The following is a 13,200-nucleotide window of genomic DNA, read 5'->3' as shown; positions in this document are numbered from 1 at the left end:
AGGGGGCCTGGTTTCCTACAAGGAGTACTGTCTTCATGCCCCTTGGCAAAGAGCTCTCTTCGCAGCCGAGTCCTGTCTTTGCTAAGCCAGCCCCGCACCTGGCCGCCACGGACACACCAAGACACACACGGTTCGGCCCAGGGGTCTCCTGCCATCCCGGGGTGCGCATCGGGGCGTAGAGTCAGGAAGGCGGGAACCCCTATTCTTCAGACCCAAGGCCTGAAGTCACCTCGAGTCTGATGCCTCAGGGGAAGCCGCACTGGGCACCAGGGGCGACCGTCGGGCGTGGCGCCAGCAGAGGGCGGCGCGGCAGAGGAGCAAGCTGCAGCCCGCGCGCAGGTCAGGGTCCCGGGAACCTCGACTTTCTTCCAGACGTCGCCAGAGAGCCACACTGGCTCTGGCTTGAGGCGAGAGTTCGACTCCGAGGGGAGCGGAGGGACTCAGGGCGTGGGAGTCTCCCCCGCTCCTGGGTCTCTGTTTCTAGGAAGACTCGGTAGAGAGCAAGATGCGCCCAGGGTGGAGGCGACTACGCCGTCGGGGAGAGCCCCCAGGAGCCGCAGCCAAGCTCAGCGAGCGCCTCCAGGAGACAGCGGCGGATCGAGGCCTGCTGTGCATCCCTGGGAAGGCCCTTCTCCTCTCTGAGCCTCGGTGTCCCTGTGTGGGCATGGTTTGGGTTGGACTTTGTGAACTGAGGCTTCTTCGCGCCTTGTGTCTTTCTGGGTCAGGTCACTTTCCAATGAATACCCTGCGAATTTTGCCGATTCCAGGGGCCACACCCCACCGAGCCAAGTCTATGCGGTCCCTCTGTCCTGGGGTGCAGCATTTAGGTCCTGGACCTTCTTGGCTTGGGGTCAGAAGATGAAGTGATGGAGAGTTCGGACTGCAGCTAGGGAGCCCTATTCCCTTCTCCTGCACCCGCGAACGCAGAGAGCGGTGCTGTGGGCGGGGCGGAGGAGGAGCGGCCTGGGAGCATCTCCACCGCGCGCTTACATTTTGTGCCTCGTGTCTAGCCGCCGACCTATCCAACCGCGCCCCAGTCTTAGGGCCCCTTGGAACTGGGGAGCAAGGCTCCCGCGCTTGCATCTACCCTCTCTGAGATTGAGAGGGAAAGCCCTGCATTTCCCGAGGTTTCTCCGCGGATGAACCGAGTCCTTTTTCGGGGGTCCAGGGCGCGGAGTGTGTCCGCTCCAAGCCCCCTCCGCTAGCCCGGACCTGGCCTAAACACGCAGGCGCCCCCCCACCCCCACCCCCACCCCCACCCCCACCCCCACCCCCACCCCCGCCACCTCCGCCACCTCCGCCACCTCCGCCCTCGCGCCCGCGGGCCGCCGCTCCGAGATCTCTTTAATATTCATGGGCGTTAATAGAGAGGCCCCCAGTATATCGGTCCATTGTGGGAGGCTCGTAGGGCTTGAATAGGCCCCGGCCCCCTTTCTTCGGCGCGGCTTCCCCAGGGGCCGGGCCAGGAGTGAATGGCCCCGCTTCCCGCCCCGAGCCCCCTCCCCCTGGCTGGGACAACATCTTTATCCCCGTCGTCGCCGCCGCCGCCGCCGCCGCCGCCGCTGCAGCCCGGGCCCCTATTCACGCGGCCCGGGCTCCGGGCGGAACGAATCAATCGGTCGCGGCTCTTCGGAGGTCATCCTCATAGCCCGGGGTCCCCCCTTCTCTGCGCGCCCACGGGAGTGGAGAGAGGGAGGCGGCGGCGAGCAGGCCGACGCCACGGACTGAGGGGCACTGGGCGGGCGGGCGGGACAGGTGGACATCCGGGCAGGTGAAGCGGGAATCCGCGCCCCGCGGCGGCCGGAGGCTGGCTGGTGATTTCTACTTGTTGACCCGCGCTGGGAGGATCACGGAGAGAACCCGGGCCACAGCCCGACGCCGGAGGCCTGTCCTACCTCCCCTCGAGGCACCCGCAGGAGCCCCTTCGAGTGCGGTGGCCGCATCTGCGAGGCCCAGGGCACAGGGTGGGAGGGGGGCCGCCTAGGGCTCCCCAGGCCCCGCTCCTCCGCCCGCAAGGCACGTCCGTTCACGCCGGTGCGCTCAGGTCTGGTCTGCTCTCTTCCCGGGGTGATCGGAGGGGAAGCCTGTCTCCCGGCTTCCGCGCCCTCACTCGGCGGCCTCGGTCCGGGGTGGAGGGGGCGCTCGTCTGTCAGGCGGGGCCGCGGCGCACGGGTTCCCGCCCCTCCCGCCCCGCCGGCCCTAGGAGGCGCAGAAAGGAGCCCATTGTCCGCCGGGAAATACATTTTTGGGGGCCAAGTGAAAGCCCGTCTTTCTTTTGAACTTTAGAAGAGTCTTCTGCTTCGCCCCTCGGAGGGAGAGATTTGTCCCCACCTCCCGGGGGCCCCGCGCGCCTCCTCCTCCCGAAACATCTGCCAGGGGAAAATCCACCCTGGAGGGCAGCTCGCACTCGCTCTAAGCTCCGCGAACTCATTAAAAAGATATTAGCGGCGGGGGCAGGGCCCGCGCAGGTATCGATCGGCCGGAATGAGCCGGAGAAAGAAAAGACGAAGAATGCGGACCCGCGGCGCCCCGGCCGCTTACCCCGGTCCCCTGGCCCCCTGCGCTGCAGCCCCGAGGCCGGAGTGGGGCCCCTGCGCGGTCCGCGCGTCCGGCGGTCCGCGGGTCGGGCTGCCTCTGGTTGCTCCTCGCCCCCTCCCCTGCCCCGCGCTCCCGCCCCTCCTAGCCCGCACGCGGGTTCCCGTCTCCTCCCGCCACGTCCCTGCTCCGCCAGCTCTCCGCAGCCGTCGCGCGCCCCCATCCACGTCTCGCCTTCTCTCCCGCTCCGTCCCTGGCACTCTCTCCTTTTTCTCCTGCGCTCCGGCCGCCCCTCCGGCTTCCTCACACCCTTTGGGCTTCCTCCCCCCATTTCTCTCTTCTGCTAAATCTCAGTCTCTCTGGTCCCCAAGCCCGCGGGGCCTAAGAAAATTCCTTCCTCGCCTGGGGCCCGTGTCTCGTCGGTTCCCGCAGGCCGATTCGGGGCTCCGGGGTGCGTCCCCGCTCGCGCGCGCAAAGAAGCTACCACTGCGGAGACGGGGTTGGGGCGCGGTCCGCCGAAACGGTTTCAATAGACGTGACTCAGGCTGGCTAGCGCGGGGCTGTCGGGCGGAGTGGCGGCCTCAGCGCCGCCGTGAAAAAGGACCGCCCCCCCCATCTCCAATCTAATTAGCCTCCGTGGCCGCGGGGAGACAAAGGCGCGCCCCGGGGGTTCCCACGGCGAGCGCCGTCATCTGCTCCCAGGCCGGCAGGCAGGTGACTGGCACGCGAGTCTCTCTGGGCGCGGAGGCCCGCGTGCCCCCTCCTCTGCGCTTCCTAGAACCTTCCCCCGTATCGCCCACGCCCGGGGCCTCCAGGCCAGCGGTTGGCAGCGCCGAAGTCCTGGCAGATCAATGCGGCGGGGCTGAGGGGTGAGGCACGTGGGCAAGCTGGAACTCCAGGAGGGGCGCGGGAAGGCACAGGCTTTAGGAGATAGAGTCGGGCAGAGATGGAGGGAGACGGAGGCAAAGAGAGGCCAAGATAAAATTTAGTCTGAGACTTCGGAGATCCAAGGATGCAGAGAAATGAAGGAAGTGGAGGCAGGGATTCCAAAAGAGCCTGGGGCTTGGGAAGACGTCTGAGAGTCAGAGAAATGGTGGAGAGGCAGGGATGGGGGTGCCTGGGACACAGAGACTGGGTACAGGGAGAGGGTCTGGAGAAAGCAGGCAGGAAGGATGAAGAGAGGAGGCTGGGGCCCGGGGTAGGTGGGAGATGGGTGGTACCCTTCTTTGCCTATCTTTCTCCAGGCCCTCTGGCCTGGCCCCTCACCAGCTTTCAGCCCCTCCTGTGTGCCTAGGACCAGCTCCAAGGAACCGTCTCTGACTCATTCACCCCCCCCTTCTTTCTCCAGAGGCCCTTCCTCCACCATCTTTGGGCCCTTGCACCTGCTCACCTTCCCTTCTGCCATATTCACAGCCTGGTGATCAGACTGGGAGCTCCTGGAAGGCAGAGACCTGTCTGGATCTTCCTTGGTCTCTGGGGCCAGCTCTGGGGCTTAACACACAGCGGATGCTCAGCCAGGGAAAGAATGACGGGGGGTGGATGGAGGCAAGATGGTGTTCAGTTCAGTTCAGTCGCTCAGTCGTGTCTCTTTGCGACCCCATGAATTCCAGCACTCCAGGCCTTCCCGTCCATCACCAACTCCCGGAGTTCACTCAGACTCATGTGCATCAAGTCAGTGATGCCATCCAAACATCTCATCTTCTGTCATCCCCTTCTCCTCCTGCCCCCAATCCCTCCCAGCATCAGAATCTTTTCCAATGAGTCAACTCTTCGCATGAGGTGGCCAAAATATTGGAGTTTCAGCTTTAGCATCAGTCCAATGAATATTCAGGACTGATTTCCTTTAGGATGGACTGGTTGGATCTCCTTGCAGTCCAAGGGACTCTCAAGAGTCTTCTCCAACACCACAGTTCAAAAGCATCAATTCTTCGGCACTCAGCTTTCTTGGTGTGGACTAATTCAAAGGACCATGAGGCCTCTGAACTTGTTCACCTTCTCTGGGTGGCATGAGGAAGCCTCTGTGTCCCAGCGAAGTGGCATCTAGGGACCTCCAGGCGTTATCGAGCCAGCATAGCCAACAGGCTAGGGCAGCCCAGATCCTCAGAACCCTGGGCCCCAGTTAGGATGTTAGGGAGGAGACGCCAAGGCCCAGCCTTGGATGCTCCCACATGGGTAGACACGAGGCAGTGGGATGTGTGTCATCAGACCCGAGAGGCTGAGCCAGAGGGACCCACGACTGCCGGCCAGGCCTGCTCCCACTCATCCTAGCTGGGGCCTCAGACTCCCTGGGCCTTCCTGCCTCCAGTCCTATGTCTCATCCACAGAGAGATGCCGCTCCCGTTGCATCCGATCATCATTGCTGTCTTAGCTCCAAAACTGTCCGCAGCACGGAGTATAAAGTGGTGAGGGCCGCCGCTGTCTGAGAGCTTCATTTACGCCTCTGCAGCCTTGGGTCAGGCAGGTGCAGAGGAGACAGTGAAGAGCTCATGTAGCAACTCTGCAAGGTAGGTTTCCACAGTCCCCCCATCCTATAGCAGAGAAATGAAGGCTGTGCAAGAGTAATGGATGCTCTCCAAGCCTGGACCCTTCCCTTCTATGCCTCCCTTGCTCTCTGCAGCCAGCGAAGAAAGCCCTCAGGGTGGTATCATCATATCCGTGTATAAGTCCATGTATAAGCCAGAGAAGAAAGCCCTCCATGTGCCCCCATGCTCAGGACTCTAGATGTATCAGAAAATGGGTGTTCAACTGGACTGAATGGAGATTTTTTTTTAAGTCTTTTTATTTTGTATGGGGTATAGCCAGTTGACAATGTTGTGATAAAAAATAAATAAAGAAAAAAAGAAAAAACAAAAAAATCCCATAAAATAAAAGAATAAAGAAAAAAAGAAAACAAACACCCACACACAAAGAAAACAGTGCTGTGGTAGTTTGAGGTGAACAGTGAAGGGAATCACCCACACAAGCATGTGTCCATTCCTCCTAAACTCCCCTCCCGTCCAGGCTGCCACATAATATGGAGCAGAGTTCCCTGGGCTATACAGTAAGTCCTTGTTGCTTATCCATTTCAAATTGGATGGAGATTTTTCTTAATGTTAGACTCATGTATATCCTCCCACCCATCCTCCTTTTTGTCTGAGGGCAGACTTTGGGCAATCAGGAAAAACAAACTCACTTGCAGACCAGTTAAATAAGGTGTGTGCCGTGTGCTCAGTCATGTGCGACTCTTTGCGATCCCATGGACCATAGTCCGACAGGCTACCCTGTCCATGGAATTCTCTAGGCAAGAATACTGGAGTGGGGTGCCATTTCCTTTTCCAAATAAGGTACAGTTACAGTGAAAGGAAATGTGCCACTCCAGGTATCCAGGGCTTCCGTGCTGGCTCTGCTGGTAAAGAATCCGCCCCAAATGTAGGAGACCTTGGTTCAGTCCCTGGGTTGGGAAGCTCCCCCGGAGGAGGGCATGGCAACTCACTCTAGTATTCTGGCCCGGAGAATTCTGGAGACTGTATAGTCCATGGGGTCGCAAAGAGTTGGACATGACTGAGCGGCTTTCACTTTCAGATATCCAGTAAGTCACAAATTGGATTTTTTTCCTGGAGGTTTCTGGTCACCCCAGTCTCTCAGACCATCATGTATTTATTTAATTTATTTTTAAGATTTTTTCTTTTGGTTATGGACCATTTTTAAAGTCTTCATTGAATTTGTTACAGTATTGCTTCTGTTTTCTGTTTTGGTTTTTTGGCCCAGAGGCATGTGGGATTTTACTTCCCCGACCAGGGATTGAACCCCTGCCCCCTGCACTGGAAGGCACAGTCTTAACCACTGGACAGCCAGGACAGTCCCTCATGTATTTATTTTAATTATGCAAATGTTTAATGTATGCCTGCTGGGTGCCAGGCTGGACCTGGAGATCAAGTGAGGGTTGTCATATCCTGCAGGGTCAGCCTGGCCCTAGTGGCTTCTGGTTCCAGAGACTTTGGTTCAAGGTCATTTAGTTCAGCCAGCATCTAAGGATCACTCGCGCTGCATCAGCCCTGTCCAGGCACTGAGAGGCTGAAGAGGACTCAGCTGGTTTCCACCTTCAGCATGTTGATGCTTCCGGAGCAAGCCAGGCACATCCACGTGCCCACGCCACGCCGTGAGATGTTAGCCAGAGATGGAGACTCCTTCTCCATGCAGTTTCAAGAAGAAAAGCTTCACCTCCTTGTTCTCCCGCTGGTCAAAATGTCCTCTTCCTCTCTACAGCTCCTGTGAAGGGAGTACTTGGAGCCACCAGCCCACCATGCCCATTTTTTCTCACCATGAAGTGAGAAGGTGTACTTTCTCTTCTTTTTTAAATGTTTATGTATGTGTGTATTTGGCTGTGCCTGGTCTTACTTGCGGCACATGGGATATTCAGTCTTCACTGGGGCATGCGGGATCTTTAGCTGCAGCATGTGGACCCTTAGTTCTGGCATGTGGGATCTAGTTCTCCCATCAGGGATCGAACCTGGGCCCCCTGCATTGGGAACATGGAGTCTTAGCCACTGGACCACCAGGGAAGTCCCAGAAGCTACACTCTCACACCCCTAGATGGGGGGCTTTGAATTCTGGGTGAGCAGTGAAATACTTTCTTTGGGTGAGATCTTGGGAAGGAATCTGATTAGAACACAATTACAGGGCTTTCAGGTATTGCTCTGCCATGTGGAAAACTTGGAAATCATCACCTTCACCTTTTTTTGGTCTTCATTCGCCAAGTCGTGTCCAGCCCCCTGTGATCCCATGAACTGCAGCACACCAGGCCTCCCTGTCCTTCACTGTCTCCCTGAGTTTGCATCACCTTCCCGAATGGAAAATCAGCAGTTCTTCTCGGGTCCATCAGAGAACTGAGGTTGCGAGGCGAGCTGTCACCCTGCCATCTGGAGAGATGGGACTCTGGAGGATCACAGCTGAGATCTGCTCAGCTGAAGCAATCCCTGGGGCCACAGGCTGGTAGGAACATCGAGTGGTAATTTTGATGAATTGCTGGAAGGCTGCATATGGACTGGCTGAGAAACTCCCGGGGTTTCCTGTCTTGGGAGGCAGGGGAAGGCTCATACTTTCATGGGTTTTATCTCCAGGAATCCCACCAGGTTCTCCAGGAGAAGATCTGTGAAGACCCTCTAGAGTCCTTGGTGGGAGGACAGGAGAAAAATCCTGGTGAAGTTCAGCCAGAGGCTTATCCCGTGTGTGTGCGTGTGTGTGTGTTAGTCGCTCAGTCGTGTCCGACTCTTTGTGACCCCATGGACTGTAGCCCACCAGGCTCCTCTGTCCATGGGATTTTCCAGGCAAGAATGCTGGAGTGGGTTGCCATTTCTTTCTCTCGGGGATCTTCCAGACCCAGAGATGGAACCCAGGTCTTCTGCATTGCAGGCAGATTCTTTACCATCTGAACTACCAGGGAAGCCCAATTCCATGTGGGGAATGGGAATTCTCCCTCCAGACTTCCCAAATCACCTCAGAGAGAAACAAACGGGATAGGAATTTGCTTGGAATTGCTGCAGCCAGAGAAGGTGGGGAGGCAAAGTGTGAAGCTCTACCCCTGGAAGAAACAACCCTGAGACACAGGTGCACTGAAAGACTGACATTTAGGGGACTTCCCTGGTGGTCCAGGGGTTCAGAGTCTGTCTTCCAATGCCAGGGTTAGTAGCAACTGCTGAGCCCGTGTGCTCTAGAGCCCAGGCACCACAAGAAAAGCTCAAGCTGCTACTTGAGAAGACTGCGCACTGCAGTGAAGAGCCTGCAGGCCACAATGAAGACCCAGTGCAACCGAAGTACAAAAATCAAGAAAAGGCTGATATTTAACTGGGAGATGCTAGGGTACTCCCCACCCCCCCACCCCTCTCCAGGGCCCCAGCAGGGCCCTAGTATGCTAATTGCAGATGGTGACTGCAGCCATGAAATTAAAAAACACTTGCTCCTTGGAAGGAAAGTTATGACCAACCTAGACAGCATGTTAAAAAGCAGAGACATTACTTTGCCAACAAAGGCTCGTTTAGTCAAAGCTATGGTTTTTCCAGTAGTCATGTATGGATGTGAGAGTTGGACTATAAAGAAAACTGAGCACCGAAGAACTGATGCTTTTGAACTGTGGTGTTGGAGAAGACTCTTGAGAGTCCTTGGACTGCAAGGAGGTCCAACCAGTCCATCCTAAAGGAAATCAGTCATGAATATTCATTGGAAGGATTGATGCTGAAGCTGAAGCTCCGATACTTTGGCCACCTGATGCGAAGAACTGACAAATTTGAAAAGACCCTGATGCTGGGAGGGATTGGGGGCAGGAGGAGAAGGGGATGACAGAGGATGAGATGGTTGGAAGCCATCACTGACTGGATGGACATGAGTTTGAGTAAACTCCAGGAGCTGGTGATGGATTGGGAGGCCTGGCATGCTGCAGTCCATGGGGTCACAAAGGGTCGGCCACAACTGAGTGACTGAACTGAATTGAACTGATGCTAACTGGTGCATTGCCACTGAAAGAGCTGCATGTCTTAGATTCTGTCTGAGGGGGAGCATATAGGGAACCCGGAGTTAAGGGGAGGAATCAGAAAAAGACACTCAAGAATTTGAAGCTTCTAGCACCTACGTCTATGGAGAGCTCTACATACAGCGTTACTCTTAGGCAGATTAACGTGCACCCTCATTCTAAAAACCCATCCATTCCTGTCATCTTATACAACGTGTGCAGCTTTCAGCAAAACATTGCAAAGCATGCCAAAAGGTAAGGGAAAAAAAATACAATTTGAAGAGAGAGAGGGCAATGATCAGAACGAGACTCAGATAGGATACCAGCCTGAGACTATCAAACAGGGAATTGATTGATTGACTGATTGACTGACTTTCGGCTGCACTAGGTCTTCATCTTGTCTGGGTCTTGGCTGTGTCCTGTGGGCTCTTCGCTGTAGCATGCGAGCTTTCCCGCCCTGTGGCATGTGAGATCTCAGCTCCTCGACCAGGGATTGGAGGGTGAATTCTTAACCACTGAACCACCAGGGAAGTCCCTCTAACAAGGGATTTAAAATAACTGATTACTAGGTAAAGGGTTCTAATAGAAAAAGTGGGCACCATGCAGGAACAGATGGGTAATTTAGGTAGAGAGACAGAACCTCTAAAGAAGAATCAAAAGGAAATACTAGAGATGGAAAACAATGGCAGAAATAAAGGATGCCTCTGGTGGGCTCATCAGTGGACTGGACATGGCTGAGGAAAGACTCAGTGAATCTGAACAGATGTCAAGAGAAACTTCCCGAAGTGAAGTGCAAAGAGAAAAGGGAATAGAAGAAACAACAGGAGGCGCAGCCAAGAACTGTGAGGCTGCCTCCAAAGCTGTAACATCTGTGCAGCTGGGACCCCATGAGGAGCAGAAAGAGCGAGAGGGCAGAATATCGGAAATAGTGATGGCTGAGAATTTTCAAAAGCTAGTGACAGGCACCTAGTTTATCCCTCCTAACTCAGGAACTTGGGATTAATATCTACACACTACTCAGTATAAATTAGGTGAATAACAAGGTCGTATCACATAGCACAGGAAACTATGCTTAATATACCTTATAATAACCTATAGGGCTTCCCAAGTGATACAGCGGCAAAGAATCCACCTGCCAATGAAGGAGAGGCAGGAGACCCAGGTTTGATCCCTGAATCAGAAAGATCCCCTGGAGGAGGAAATGGCAACCCGCTCCAGTATTCTTGCCTGGAGAATCCCATGGACAGAGGAGCCTGGCAGGCTACGGTCCATGGGGTTGCAAAGAGATGAACACAGCTGATCACACACAAACAACACAGCAGCTTGTAAGGAAGAAGAATCTGAAAAAGAACACATATATATACATATGTGTGTGTGTGTGTGTGTGTGTATATGTATATATATATAATATGAATCACTTTGCTATATGCCTGAAACTATCACAACATTGTAAATCAACTCTACTTTAACTTAAAAAAATTGACAGGCAGTCAACCATAGATCTAGGAAGCTCAGAGAACATTAAAAAAAAAAAAAAGAAACAAAACAACAAAAACAAATGCACAAAAAGCACCACATCTGGGCATGACACCGTCAAACTGCAGAAAACCAAAGAGAACACATACAGTGGCATTTAAACAGTGAGAGATGGCTAAATTCATATTTACATATTTACTTGCCAGACCTGATACAAACAGCCAACCTATTGGAAAAGACCCTGAAGCTGGGAAAGACTGAGGGCAGGAGATGAAGGGGACGGCAGAGGATAAGATGGTTGGATGGCCTCGCTGACTCAACGGACATGAGTTATGAGCAAACTTTGGGAGATAGTGAAGGACAAGGGAAGCCTGGGCTGCTGCTGTCCACGGGGTTGCAAAGAGTCATAGATGACTGAGCGATTAAACAGCAAAAACAACAGTCCATGGCTAATGATAGAATCTAAACTAGGAGTTTGGGGATGAATTTCACGGAAGCCACAGCATCCACATTATTTCTGCATTGGTTGCACAGTGTGGGTGTGACCTTGACTCAGACAAATACGCAGTTGTTCATGACAATGGTATTTGAACTGCTTACCTTGTTATCTTAGATAACTCTTTAATAAAACTGATGAAGAAGATTCAAAAACAACGTGTGGGAAGAACTTTTTGTTTCAAAGTTGAGTTGCTAAGTAACCACTGCCAGTGGTAAAGGAGCCCCTCTCCAGCATGGCCAGCTCTATAGGGGGAGGAGCTCTGTAGGGCGAGAAGAGCTGTAGGGGGGGAAACAGGAGAACTTGACCACTAGGGTCAAGCTCAGTGCCTTGAGTATATAGGTGGTTCTCCAGCGGTGTTAGTTGTGGATATTAACTGCACAGTGACTGCTGGCCGTGCTGAGATGACCTGCTTGCTAGAGTCTTGTGTGCTTGGTTGCACAGTCGTGTCCAACTCCTTTGTGACCCCATGGACCTTAGCCTACCAGGCTCCTCTGTCAGTGGGATCCTCCAGGCAAGAATACTGGAGTGGGTTGCCATTTCCCTCTTGCCTGGCTTCTAACCGAGCGTGGAACTCAGTAATAATCTGAGTGATGAACTTTTGGTTACGATTTTGCTGGAGTAGATAGTGGCAGTCTGAATTCCAAGACCAAGTGCAGAGTGAGAACTTTCCTCATCAGGAACGGTGGGCGTATAACCCAAATGGGAATGAGTTAAGCTGGAAGCGTGGGTGGGCACGTTTCAGGTCTTCAATGGGTTAAGTTATGGTATAGATTATAGGTTGTTCTCATGAATATGCACACAATAATCCTAAACAAAAATATTAGCAAATCAATCCAATGATATGCAAGGATAGGTAATACATTACCACCAAGTGAAGTTTATCCTAGAAATACAAGGCTAGTTTAACATTTGAAAAATTGTGCTCACTTAGGCAGTGCATACGCTACGATTGAAATGATATAGAGAAGATCAACACAGTCCTTGCCCAAGGATGACAAAGTCATGAAACATTCTATATATTTATAGACTTCCCTGGTGGTAAAGAATCTGCCTGCAATGCAGGAGACCCAGTTTCCATCCCTGGGTCGGGAAGATCCTCTGGAGTAAGAAATGCAACCCACGCCAGTACTCTTGCCTGGGAAATCCCATGGACAGAGGAGCCTGGCAGGCTACAGTCTATGGGTTGCAATAAGTTGGACATGACTGAGCAACTAACACTTTCACTTTTCTTTCAACTGACTCATTGAAAGAGACTCTGATGCTGGGAAAGGTTGAAGGCAGGAGGTGAAAGAGATGACAGAGGATGAGATGGTCAGCAGCACTGACTCGATGGACATGAATTTGGGCAAGCACCAGGAGTTGGTGATGGACAGGGAAGCCTGGAGTGCTGCAGTCCATGGGGTCACAAAGAGTGGGACACAACTGAGTGACTGAACTGAACCGATAGCTGATTTACTTTGCTGTACAGCAAAAACTAGGACAACATTGCAAAACAGCAAAAAATTAATTTAAAAATTGAATACTCATCAATGTGATTCATTTCATTAAAATTAAAAAGGAGATAATTCATGTGATGATGTCTATGAAAAAACATGTGAAAAAAATGCAGAAAAAGCATGTGAAAAATTCCACACCCATTCCTGATAAAACTTCTGGCAATGTGGAATCAGAAGGGAACTTCTTCACCTGATGAAAAGTATGCGTGACAATTGTACAACACACATAATGAATGGTGAGTTATTGAAAGTGTTTCCTAAGACTGCAAATGAGACCTCTCTCCCTCCTTTCAGCTGACAGTGTACTGGCAGTCTTGGCCAGTAATAGGAAGCAATAAAATGAAACAAATGGCATAAAGATTGGAATGCAAAAAAAAGACATCTTTGTTATTTATAAATGACATGATTCTGTACATAGAAATGCTACATAAATCTATACGTTATTAGAATTCATAAAGAATTCAAGTAAAGTCACTGGAATCAAAGTCAATGTGTAAGCCTAAATTATATTTCTATCACCAGCCAACAAAGTGAAATGGAAAAAATATCTTTTTGGATAATAGCTAAATATAAAAAATCCAGGAACCAATGGAAAGATGTGCAAGAATTTTATACTGAAAATCACGAAAATTATAGAGCAAAATCAAAGAACTAAACAATAGACAGGGATATACCACGTTCATAGACTGGAAGACAATGTTGTTAGGTTG

General features: G+C 52.5%; 1 non-coding gene across 1 annotated transcript; it reads left to right on the top strand.

Moving 5' to 3' along the window:
- The first annotated feature begins 11,913 nt into the window (after positions 1–11,913).
- LOC128057050 (U6 spliceosomal RNA) lies at positions 11,914–12,016 on the top strand. Its single transcript, XR_008200242.1, has one exon. It is a non-coding gene; the product is annotated as a U6 spliceosomal RNA (small nuclear RNA).
- Positions 12,017–13,200: the final 1,184 nt, after the last annotated feature.

The sequence above is a fragment of the Budorcas taxicolor genome, chromosome 11, assembly GCF_023091745.1.
Source record: "Budorcas taxicolor isolate Tak-1 chromosome 11, Takin1.1, whole genome shotgun sequence".
NCBI lineage: Eukaryota > Metazoa > Chordata > Mammalia > Artiodactyla > Bovidae > Budorcas > Budorcas taxicolor.
This window is presented reverse-complemented; position numbering and strand designations above follow the sequence as displayed.